At 35.0% G+C, this 12894-nt stretch overlaps 1 non-coding gene across 1 annotated transcript; it reads right to left on the reverse strand.

The window, feature by feature from the left end:
* Positions 1-12070: 12070 nt before the first annotated feature.
* Positions 12071-12172, reverse strand: LOC131751725 (small nucleolar RNA SNORD91 family). The gene has a single exon (XR_009334288.1). It is a non-coding gene; the product is annotated as a small nucleolar RNA SNORD91 family (small nucleolar RNA).
* Positions 12173-12894: the final 722 nt, after the last annotated feature.

The following is a 12894-nucleotide window of genomic DNA, read 5'->3' on the forward strand; positions in this document are numbered from 1 at the left end:
AATCCTAAAGCGCATAAATCAGACACCAAATCCTCATTAAGAACCGTTGGGGTGGGGTGAAAGACGGGGAAAGGTCTTCTCTGGTCCCTGTGAAAAGTTCCCAAAAGCTTAAGACCAAATCCTCACTCCTCAGAGTTGATGTCAGCTTCAATCTCTCCACCAAAGTACTTTGGGAAAATTATAGCTGCCATTAAAAAACAAAAAACAAAACTTGGCATTTGGGAAAATGAGAAGAAATAAATCCCATTATTTTTTATATAAGTTTAAAACCATCTGTGTAGCAAGAAATCAGCTGCTCGTATGTTTTGCCCCTGCATTTGAAGGTGGCAAGAAATCATCAGAATCCCTCAATACAATATCATACCCGCAGCACACCGCCACTCCAGTCTGTGAGTCCTGAGGTGGAGACTCCCTAGACATATGACTGGTGGTGAATTAAATGCACCAAAGTTTTCTTCACAGCAAAAGTCTGCTTTAGTGAAAATACTTCACTTTTCAGCATTTGATTTTATGTGCTGTAACTAACAGAAATGATAGTAAATCTCCCCAGATTGAATCTGATTATGAAGGGCTAGAGGGAAGAAGAATTAAAGCTAGTGTATCATGAATTTAGATTCTTAATATAAATAAGTATAATTATCAGCCGTGCCTTAAATTGTAAGGAAATTTCTATTTCACCAATAAGAGGATTTGTCAAAGTGAAAAACACTTGTAGTGTTATTAATGTGTTAAAATTATTTTAAATGTATGTATATTATAGATATATGTTATATTTGTATTTTATATAATTTACATATAATATATAAAATATATTAATATATATCTTCTATTTTATATAAGATATTATGTAAATCTTATATATATGTATAGATAGACATAAGAGCTTGGTATATTTCATGATTTAGTGCTTGCTTGAAATTTTGATTGAAAGTGGTTTGGGGCTTTCCTGGTGGCGCAGTGGTTGAGAGTCCGCCTGCCGATGCAGGGGACACAGGTTCGTGCCCCGGTCCGGGAAGATCCCACGTGTCGCGGAGCGGCTGGACCTGTGAGCCATGGCCGCTGAGCCTGCGCGTCCGGAGCCTGTGCTCCGCAACGGGAGAGGCCACAACAGTGAGAGGCTCGCAAACCACACACACAAAAAAAGACAAAAGTGGTTTGGTTATTTATAACAACAACAACAAAAAAGAGAATGACACTACATGTCTGTGTTTGAAAGTAAAAATTATATAAATTAAATGCTTTAAAACCAATACTGGCATCCTTGTATTATTGTACTTTGCTTTTAGTGCTTCACAGATACTGCATTTTTTTACACATTGAAGGTTTGGGGCAACCCTGCAGCAAATAAGACTACTGGTGCCATTTGTTCAACAGTATTTGCTCACTTTGTGTTTCTGTGTCACATTTTGGTAATTCTCCCAGTATTTCAAACATTTTCATTATTATTATATTTATTACAGTGATCTGTGATCAGTGATCTTTGATGTTACTACTAAGATTTGCTGAACGCTCAGATGGTGGTTAGCATATTTTAGCAATAAAGTATTTTCAAATTAAGGTCTGTACAATTTTTAGATATAATGCTATTGCACACAATAGACTACAGTGTAGTGTAAACATAAATTTTACATGTACTGGGCAACCAAAAAATTCATGTGACACTTTATTGTAATATTTGCTTCACTGTGGTGATCTGGAACTGAATTTGTGATATCTCCAAGGTATGCCTGTACTTTTTTTTTTTTTTTTTTTTAGCATTTTGTATTCTCAAGAAAAGTTTAACTTTGGGATACAGGTTTCCCTTGCTGTCTGAAAGTAGAGTGGTGCTTTGGAACATTTCATAAGCCAAAATGGCTTAAATCAAGCAATTATGGATGCTGAATGCTATTTTTGCTTTTTGCCTTTTTTTGTAAAAGTGAAACTCCTCTTTAGATTTATTTCAAGTAGCAAAAACAGATACTAATGTAGGTCTTCCATAAACATGAAGTGATATAAAGCAAACTTTCAAAAGGTGGGGTACACCTGTAGTAAGAAAAAGTCACAGGCTATGGAATCTTTAAGGAATGTAGAACTAGGGAAAAGAAAAGTTCCTAAAATACAGCTTAATAGCAAGGGCCATGGGAGAAAATGATCTCTTTTTCAGTAAAAGATTCATTTTTCAATCTAACTATCTAGATATAACAAGTTTGGGAATTTTGTGATAAATTCTTCTTAAATTTCAAAAAGTGATTAAAAATTAAGACTATGAAAATTATTGCTAACTTTAAGCACATAAGTTTCTCTTTAATGGATTTAGTAAAGTCAAGTTTCCTAGACATTAAATAATAAGAGGCAAAAATCATATATATGACCAAATTATCTCTTAATTCATTGTAGTTGAAGGAAATATTGGTGAAATGAAACCATTTTAGAGAATTTTGAAACAGCCTTCTAAGCTTTATCCATAAACTTCAGGTAGAGCAGAATTCCCCACCCTTCTCCTTTTTATTGCCAGCAATTGAAAGACTTCCAAAAACTTAGATCTTGGTGCTGTGAGAATGCCTGTGCTCTCAAATTAAAAGTCAACTGAAATCAAACTCACCCATTAGATGAGAGAGTAAGAATGTCCATAGAGCAGCATGATTTGAGTGTAAGCTCTGGTAGAATGCACTTGTAGCTGACACTACAGGTGCTCTGCCTCTTTACTCTTAGCCTCTTTTGATCTCAGCTGTAGCTGGCCTAGACATTGGCCATCAATTCAGACACTTGTGCTCACAGCCTCTCACAGCAGTATCATTTTGGTTGTCTGCCCAGGAGCTTCCTGGAAGCTGCAAAAGCCCATTGGCCCTCTGCAGAACCTGCAGCCTGGGAATGCAGAGGAGAAAATAACCTTAGGACAGCCCACCCTCAATCAAGGGAGCCTAACAGGTAGTGGAGAAAGTCTTTTGTTTCCCATTTTTCTGCAGACAATTCTTGCAAGCTTCCCTGGAGAATTGAATCATTTTGCCCACAACAGTGACCTCTAGAGCACACCCTTACATTGGCTTCCTCCTTCTCTCATTTTCCCTGCTTCCTCAATTCATCTTTCCTGGATCAGTTCCCAAATGAACTCTCTTCATCCAAGTTCTAGTTTCAGGGTTTGCTTTCTGGGGAACCCAAACCAAAGAGACATAGCTCTTCATTGCATCTCAGTTCAGTGATTTCATAAAAGTGGGGAAAGGACAGATGTGATGGTTCTTAGCTTTCGGCTTGGGGCCAATTTGTCTCACTTCAATCTGCATGAAAATTGTTTTAGGAAAAGGCAAAAAGATATTTCAAAAACCTCCAAAACTTCTTGCTTATCTCCTTAACATTGATTATTTTAGTGTGTTCAGCATTATTTGCATTTAATGTACAGGCTTTGCATATTGTTTCATTGCTTAGTTACATCTGGTTCAAACATTGCAATGCATTTATGTCAAAGAGTGTTCTTCCTATGTTTTCCTCTAAGAGTTTTATAGTGTCCAGTCTTATATTTAGGTCTTTAATACATTTTGAGTTTACTTTTGTGTATGGTGTTAAGGAGTGTTCTAATTTCGTTCTTTTACATGTAGCTGTCCAGTTTTCCCAGCACCACTTATTGAAGAGGCTGTCTTTTCTCCATTGTATATTCTTGCCTCCTTTAATCAAAGATAAGGTGACCATATGTGCATGGGTTTACCTCTGAGCTTTCTATCCTGTTCCATTGATCTATATTTCTGTTTTTTTGTTCCAGTACCATACTGTCTTGATTACTGTAGCGTTGTAGTACAGTTTGAAGTCAGGGAGACTAATTCCTTCAGCTCTGTTTTTCTTTCTCAAGATTCCTTTGGCTATTCTGAATCTTTTGTGTTTCCATACAAATTGTAAATTTTTTTTTTTCTAACTCTGTGAAAAAAGCCATTGGTAATTTGATAGAGATTACATTGAATCTGTAGATTGCTTTGGGTAGTATAGTCATTTTCACAATATTCATTCTTCTAATCCAAGAAAATTGTATGTCTCTCCATCTATTTGTGTCATCTTTGATTTCTTTCATCATTGTCTTACAGGTTTCTGAGGACAGGTCTTTTGCCTCCTTAGGTAGGTTTGCTCCTAGTTATTTTATTCTTTTTGTTGCAGTGGTAAATGGGATTGTTTCCTTAATTTCTCTTTCTGATTTTTCATTGTTATTGTATAGGAATGCAAGAGGTTTCTGTGCGTTAATTTTGTAGTTAACTTTACCTGCAACTTTACCAAATTCATTGATTATCTCTAGTAGTTTCCTGGTGGCATCTTTAGGATTTTCTATGTGTAGTATCATGTCATATGCAAACAATGACAGTTTTACTTCTTCTTGTCCAATTTGTATTCCTTTTATTTCTTCTTCTTCTTGATTGCCGTGGCTAGAACTTCCAAAACGATGTTGAATAATAGTGAGAGTGGACATCCTTGTCTTCTTCCTGACCTTAGAGGAAATGCTTTCAGTTTTTCAGCATTTAGAATGATGTTTGCTGTGGGTTTGCCATGTATGGCCTTTATTATGTTGAGGTAGGTTCCCTCTATGCCCACTTTCTGGAGAATTTTTATCACAAGGGATTAAGCTCCAAAATATACAAACAGCTCATGCAGCTCAATATCAAAAAAGCAAACAACCCAATCAAAAAATGGGTAGAAAATCTAAATAGACATTTCTCCAAAGAAGACATACTGATGGCCAAGAGACACATGAAAAGAGGCTCAATATCACTAATTATTAAAGAAATGCAAATCAAACTACAATGAGGTATCACCTCACACCAGTCAGAATAACCATCATCAAAAAATCTACAAACAATAAATGCTGGAGAGGGTGTGGAGAAAAGGGAACCCTCTGGTACTGTTGGTGGGAATGTAAATTATAGAGTCACTATGGAGAACAGTATGGAGTTCCTTAAAAAACTAAAACTACCATATGACCCAGCAACCCCACTACAGGGCATATACCCAGAGAAAACCATAATTCAAAGAGACACATGCACTATTATATGTAGTTTATATGTATTATATGTATATATAATATATATATAATATATAATATATATAATATATATCATATATAATATAATATATATATTTCATATAGTTTTATATGCAATGTTCATTACAACACTATTTATAATAGCTGGGACATGGAAACAACCTAAATGTCCATAGACAGATGAATGGATAAAGAAAATGTGGTACATATATACAATGGAATATTACTCATCCATAAAAAGGAACGAAATTGGGTCATTTGTAGAGACCTGGATGAACCAGGTCTGTCACACAGAGTGAAGTAAGTCAGAAAGAGAAAAACAAATATCATATATTAATGCATATATGTGGAATCTAGAAAAATGGTACAGATGAACCTATTTGCAGAGCAGGAATAGAGACGCAGAAGTAGAGAACAGACGTGAACATGGCTTGGGGGAAGGGGGTTGGGATGAACTGGGAGATTGGGATTGACATATACACACTACCATGTGTAAAATAGAGAGCTAGTGGGAACCTGCTGTAAAGCGCAGGGAGCTCCGCCTAGTGCTCTGTGTGACCTAGATGGGTGGGATATGGGGGTGGGAGGGAGGGCCAAGAGGGAGGGGATATAGGTATACATATAGCTGATTCACTTTGTTGTATAGCAGAAACTCGCACAACATTGTAAAGTAACTATATCCCAATTTAAAAAGAAAAGAAAACACATTGCAGTGTGGAGGAAATATAATTAGAATCATGTGCTACCCACTATCACAGTGTACTGCATACAAACTTACGTACTGGGTTCATTGTGTTAAATAATAGGAAAGTTGACACTTAAGTAGGTATCTTCATTGCATAGTTTGTATATGTGTTTGAGTGTTTAGTGAAATTCATTACAGGTTCTAGGTGGGCTAGGAGCAAATCATTATTTTTCCAATTAAAAATAATGGAAAACAAGCTGTAGCTTTCTGAAAAGTTTCTATCCAACACATTTTAGGAACAGATTAGGTATGAATAAAAGAGATTCTCATAGTACTTACTACTTCTTATTACTGGAGATTACCAATGTTTACCCAAAACAAACTAGTAACAATATTTCACCCACAGTGATTTAGACAAATACACAACAAATACCTGGTTAAGTTCAACACTTTTGTGTTTCTTCAGCCATTTTTATCAGACCCTGAATAAAGTAAAATATAGCAAATGATAAACCAAACTTATTAGATAGAAATTAAATGAGAGAAATAGTAATTGTGCAGTTATATATTTAAAATGTATCTTACACATTGCAGCATATATACATTAATATGTAATTATAGAATAAATGATATTAAAATACAATAGCATAAAATATATAATTGTAGTTATAAATATAGAATTACATACTATCATACTTCTTTTTCAGAATAGAGAGGTTTATGCGTTATTTTTAATTTGCCCTACTATCTCTGCAAATATTTAATAATGATAGAAGTATGTGTGTGATATCACTTGGTTAATTGATTTTGGTATCCAAATAAAAATACAAGTATTCACCTGCCTGTGTATATTTGTGTAATTTTAAATGTGTTGAATATATATATTAAAAAGAACTATCACACACATATACATATGCATGCTAGTATGCGTTCTGAGAGAGGCAGAGAGAACAAAGTGAGAGAGAGAGATTTTGTCCCTATAAATTTTGAATGAAATTGATTCAAGTTTCCTTTGGTTTCATATCATTTGAGTAAACATTTTGAGAGGATGTATTAACTATTTTGTAGAATTTAACTGTGAAAATATTTTAAGTCAAGTTCAGTCAAATTACTGCTTTGGGGTATTATTTTCAGATTGTGCATGAGGTCATTTTACTTGGATATATAAAATTTCCCCCCAAAATGCAGTGACCATGAAAATTGTTTACAGCCACTTAAAACAGAAGAAATCACAGAACGTTAAGTCCCTCCTATCTCCCCCGCCCCTTAAAAAACCTCTTGAAACAGGATGATCTGATCTATCACATACATTCAGTCTTCTAATGGTCTCCACAATTCAAATTCATTCATTATTACTTTTTGATAAAATATTCAGATGGTCTGCTAATGTGCATGCTGGAGAAAAATAATGTATAATTGGACATTTTTAAAAATTAAAGTTACTTAAATAAAAAATAAACATAACTCTATTTTAAATTTGAATTGCCCTTAACCTCTTCAGGAGTAAGACATAAAACTGAGCTCAGCCAGAGCATAGTGAGCTTGTGAGCCAGCACCTTTGGCAGCCATGGGATTCCTGCCCTGCAGGAAGCCCTACCACAGAGCAGCTACAGCAAGAATTAAGAGGACATCAAAACCTCAAACAAGCTACACTCCAGTGGGTTTGGGGAGAAACAAGACACTTAAACATTCCTGGTATGGTTTCCTTGGAAACATCCATAACAACAACTCTGTAATACTATGGGTTTCTGTTTTCTTAACCCTTCAGGGCATCAATTGAATGAAAACTTCCTTGAGGAAATATTTCAAGTGACTAGGTGGACTGGAATAAATTAATCTCAATAATGTGTGGCCTTCTGACCCCTTCCCATAGCCCAAGGTGTGGGGGCTAGCGTAAGGGGGGCAGTAAAGCAGGGAGAGGGAGGAATGTACACATTCCAACTTGACTTTCATGAGAGTTTACTTCCTAAAAGAATTTCATTGGCACTATTTAGAGGTGACTTGTGTAGAAAAATAACAAACACAACAAGCAAATAAAAAGTTAACTACCTGTGGAAGTCCCCATCAAATATATTTAGTAAAGGGGAAAATCCCAAACCCAAAGGGATGTATAATCACATTATCTAAAATGACAGAAAACAGCTAACAGGCCTTGAATCATGTGGATTCAAAATGAAATAAAGGTTTATGAAAATTTTATTGGACCAACTTTATCTAACTTATAACTCAAAGGAAATAATTTAGAGTAATCATCTCACTCAATTAGCTGAGAAAATTATGCACTTAGGAAAGGTAGGGATGGGAAAAATGTATAGGGATATTGAAGTCTTTAAACTTTTGAGGTGTACTATAAGAAACACGATTACTAAGAGGTTTAATTATTTGGCATGTACTAAACAAATTAATTAGATTATAATAACTAATAATGACTGTAATAACTATAGGAATAATAATAGTAAGAAAACAAGGAAGAAATAGAAGAAACAGAATGTCTTCTACTAATTTAAGATATTTAAAATTATCAGTGATATAGCATCTGTGAGAATTTTTCTTAATTGGAATTATTCATTAAAAATTGTGAGCAGATCTATAAACACAGATTATGTTTTTCTTAAATTATTATCAAACAGGAATACTGTGGAGCTGGAGTAAATTAAAAACATACTACTCAAAAATATACTTGTTAATTCCTTCATCTAAGACTAATATATTTATCAATCATTATATAATTTATTTAGTTAAGTATCTTTTTAACTCATAAATTTAATTTTAAAAGCCTTTTCTATATTGAATAGCTGATATTGATGATCAACAGAGTCAAGGAATTCCATCAGATAGAATCTGGATTTAAGGAAGTTTTGATGTAACTGAGCTCAAATTATTTGAGTTTAAAATACATGATTTATAAATAATTATTTGGGAGTAGTTACAAAGTCATAACACTTGTGATTTCCATGAGATTAGACTGCTAAAAATATTATTAATAATAATAATTAATGATTCTTAATAACAGTAAATTTTTCTATATCTCTAAACTACTCAAAAAGGAACTTACATTTTCAATGAAACTTTTTTTAGGTTATTAAAAAAATATTTACATTATAAATGATCTATGTTATCAGAACACACAATATTGTACTCTTTTAACTATGAATGCACCATAAATTGAAATATATAGACACTATATAAACTATCCTCTTCTACTTCCTGTTTTATACCTCTAGGCCTAGTCAGGCTTGTGACCACAAGGAATGTGGCCTTTGTTCAGACATAAAAGATGGCAACCAGTGGCTCCTCCGTCTTATCCATTCAGACAAGTAGACCTCATTTCCTCATCCAGCGAGGTCCCAAATGTTTTCATTAATGTCATACTCAGGCTGCTGCATTAGTAAGAATGCTGTCTTAAAGAAAGGCAAATAAGAGGGGAACACTTTTGGAGAGAGAAGTTGTCTACATTTTGCCCAAAAGCTACTAACTAGTTCATGAAGTGTAAGTAATTTATCACTTATTTGGTGAATGTAACAAGTTTATTGACTTATTTACAGGTAAAAATGGGTAAATCATCCAGTTTCTGAGCATTTCTTATAATTTCTGATAAAGGATCTGATAAGGTCTAAGAAAGTATCATGGTTTCCATTTAACACCTGTTTCCTACCACAGAGACTTCAAGTTCTTTCTAGTATATCTGCCTTTTTCCTTCCTACTTGACATGAGAATTAAGATACTGGAACGGAGTGAACAAGTAAGTCACGAAACATAGAATTCTTTGTCCACTTAGGATACAGTACAATTTCATGGCAGTTCACTCTTTGAAATCCTTCAATGAATTCTCACTGTATGAAGGAGAGAGATTTCCAGGCAGTTGTCCAAGTGTTACACTCTATAGGCCAAAAAACAATTTGAAAGGGAAAGAACAAGTAAGAAGGAATAATGAATGACATTGATAAAATAATGCTTTTCATGAAAATCAAGTTTGATCAGGAAGGTAACAGCATGCTCTTCTAGAAATCATGGAGATATCTATGTTACAATTGACTACAGGAAGACACAAGTTTGTCTTCTGGATCTGCCAAGGAGATATATTCCCTAGGAAACATCTGAATATGTGACAAGATCTTCAAATAATGCAAGTGTGGTGTTTTATCCAAATGATGAGCAATGTGCCAGAGTCCAGGAGAAGGAGATGGGGAAACATAGCAAAAGATATAAGGCTGAGGATCCAACACTTAACTTTAAACAGGTCTAACCCATCAACAAATAAGAAGCCCTACATAAATTACAGCTCCCATGGGAAACACTTTAACATTTACTTATGTTTGTTTATTGTTGTTATCCTCTTTTAAAATTTTTATTGTCCTCTTTATCACTACCCATGAACACATACTCATTAAAGATCCTAAAGATCATGTCAGTTCTCTAGTCCAGATCTCCCTGATTCCAGACAGAATCTGAGCATCCTGGTTTTTAAAAATATATTTATTTATTTATTTAAATTATTTATTTTGGCTGCTCCAAATCTTAGTTGTGGCATGCGGGATATTTAGTTGCAGCATGCGGACTCTCAGTTGCAGGATGCAAACTCTGAGTTGTGGCATGCATGTGGGATCTAGTTCCCCAACCAGGGATCAAACCCACCCACCCACCCCCACATTGGGAGTGTGGAGTCCTACCCATTGGACCACCAGGAAAGTCCCTGAGCATCCTGCTTTTGGACCCATCAACCCTTTCCATCTCTGGCCAGGACAGTGGTACCTTTATCACAACACAGTCATCAGTAAGCCCAAACCCCAGCACCTATCCACATAGTCTCTGTCACAGAATTCTAGCCTTTAAACATGAAGGCTCACACAGAGGACAGGCCACCCATGTTGCGCATCAGTTCATAAAGAAATCTGAAACACATAGAGGAGAAATGGAATATGACGGTGAAAATATATGGTAGAGGGTGGACCAATCTCAGGCAGAGCTCAGTTGATAAAGGAGATAATAATCAATGATTAAACATATTATTGTTTCCAAGAGAAGTGAAAACATGGATCGACAATCCTAAACCTAGAGCCATAAGAATAGGAGCAAAGCAGGGGTGTTAAAGTGAGTGGAAGAGAGACAGTATCAAAAGTACAGCTTTTGAGAATGTCAAAAGAGAGTTCTATTTAAAAAAAAAAAAGCCCTCAGAATGCAATTCCTACAACAGAGGATAAAAAACAAAGGAGAGAGAGGAAAAAAAGGGAACAGAGATGAATGTGTAAACTGCCATTAGACAAAAGACTAGAACTCACTGGACAATCTGAGCAGTATCAGGTTTCACTTAGTATTAGTTATATAATTCTCCCACTAACAGGGCCTCTCCCCAGAGAGAAGGCCATCATCTATGTCTTAATTTAATAAATATGGCCAAAAGAATGAACATATTTCTCCATCTCTACACACTGCAAGTCTTCCTGCCCCCAGTCAGCCAGACCCATCTTCTACAAACACAGTCCTGCATGACCTTTTTCTGTTTAAAATCTTCCCTCATTCACTCCCGCTAAAACAAGTTCATACTCCTATTCCTGGAATTCAAAGTTCTCTGGTATCTGGCCTACAACCCTTTCCAACATTTATTTTCTCTCCTAATTCTACTTTCCACATTTTCTACTCCAGCCAAGTTGAACTGCCAATCATTCCCTATGCATACATTTCTACAAGTTCCTCAGCTGTCACAGCTTTTCCATACTATTTCCTACTCAGTCTTAGGTATCATTCATGACATGTTTCAAATGCCAATTTTTCTATGAAGAAAATTTCAAGTAGTTCCTGGCTTCTCCTAATTCCCACAGAATTTCATGTGTATCTTATGAATTTCTCTCTCTGCCTTGTATTAATTGTATGTGTATGTAAGTGGATGGATGGATGGGTAAATTCATACATCCTAAGATATTCCTACTACTATTGTAAATGAGAGGTAAAGACTATGTATGTGAAGTGCCTCTGAAGTCTGAGAGGTCTGTGCTTGAAGCCAGTTTCCATTAGTTTTCTAGTTGTGACATTAAGTAAGGTTGACTTAACCTCTTTTAATTTATCTTATCTGTTAAAGAAGGAGGAGAAGGAGGAGTAGGAAAGTAAAGAAAAAAGAAAAAAAAGATGAAAGGTACTAATAACATATTTAGCATAGTTCTTGGGAAAATATATTCAATAAACATTAGTTATTAACAATACCAATATTATCAATTAGTATTATTGTAATTATTAGCGGTAAACCCTTTCAGGTTGAGTTTTATACACTCCATGATGCAAGGTACTATACAAGATACCCAAACTTACATTTGCTGAATGGGGGTTTATCTGTTTTGTTTCATTTATAAAAATCAATAGGACAAGAGCATGCTCAGAATTAAAGGAATTTTGGGAAACATAACAGAAATGGAACTTGAAAATGAAAGGGGCTGCATAACTGGGATGCTTCAGACAGGTTCAGACATTTTTTAATAGAAACATTATTGACTGAAAGGGGCATTCTTAAAACAAGGATGTGATAAAGAAGGTAGCAGAGTGGAGCATAAAGATCAGTAACAAATAATGAATAATTCTAGAAAAACTGTCCACAATGCAGTAACCATAAAATAGAGAAATTGATAAATTAGAGCAGGTGTTCATAATATTTGGTTCATGAATGGGCCTCGGGAGTCCATGAACCTCCTTAAATTGTGTGCAGTATTTGTAAATGAGAAAGAAGCCTTGCTTTCATCAGATTCTCAAAAGGATTTATGACTCAAAAAAGGAACACTTTCTTAAGAATGAGCATATCAGAAAGGTCAATTAGAGATCACACAGAATAAGATAATAAAATTTTGCTTAATGTAGGCGTGTTGTTTGGAATGCTTAACATCCACTGTGAGTGATTGCTAACGTGAAGCTCTTAAATAGAAAACAAAGGGAATTGTGGTCTAAAGGATGAAAAACATCTGTCTTTTACCTCCCTTCGGGGAGAGCAAAAATTATTAATTTGGGAGTGTGGAAAGTTGTCAGGAGATGAATTAGCTAAAAGGGTGAAGCTCACTGGAAGAAGAGGAAAAAGAAAAATATGGGAAAGAACAAAAATGAAAAATTGTCATGTACGGGAGAAACTAACATGCAGTTGATAGAGAATAGAAAATACAGCTTGAAAAAAGATGTTAAAAATTTTTACATAATAACAAACAAAAAGCAAATAAGCTCATTACTGGGATAAAAT

Source organism: Kogia breviceps, chromosome 2 (genome assembly GCF_026419965.1).
Source record: "Kogia breviceps isolate mKogBre1 chromosome 2, mKogBre1 haplotype 1, whole genome shotgun sequence".
In the NCBI taxonomy this organism is placed as follows: Eukaryota; Metazoa; Chordata; class Mammalia; order Artiodactyla; family Physeteridae; genus Kogia; species Kogia breviceps.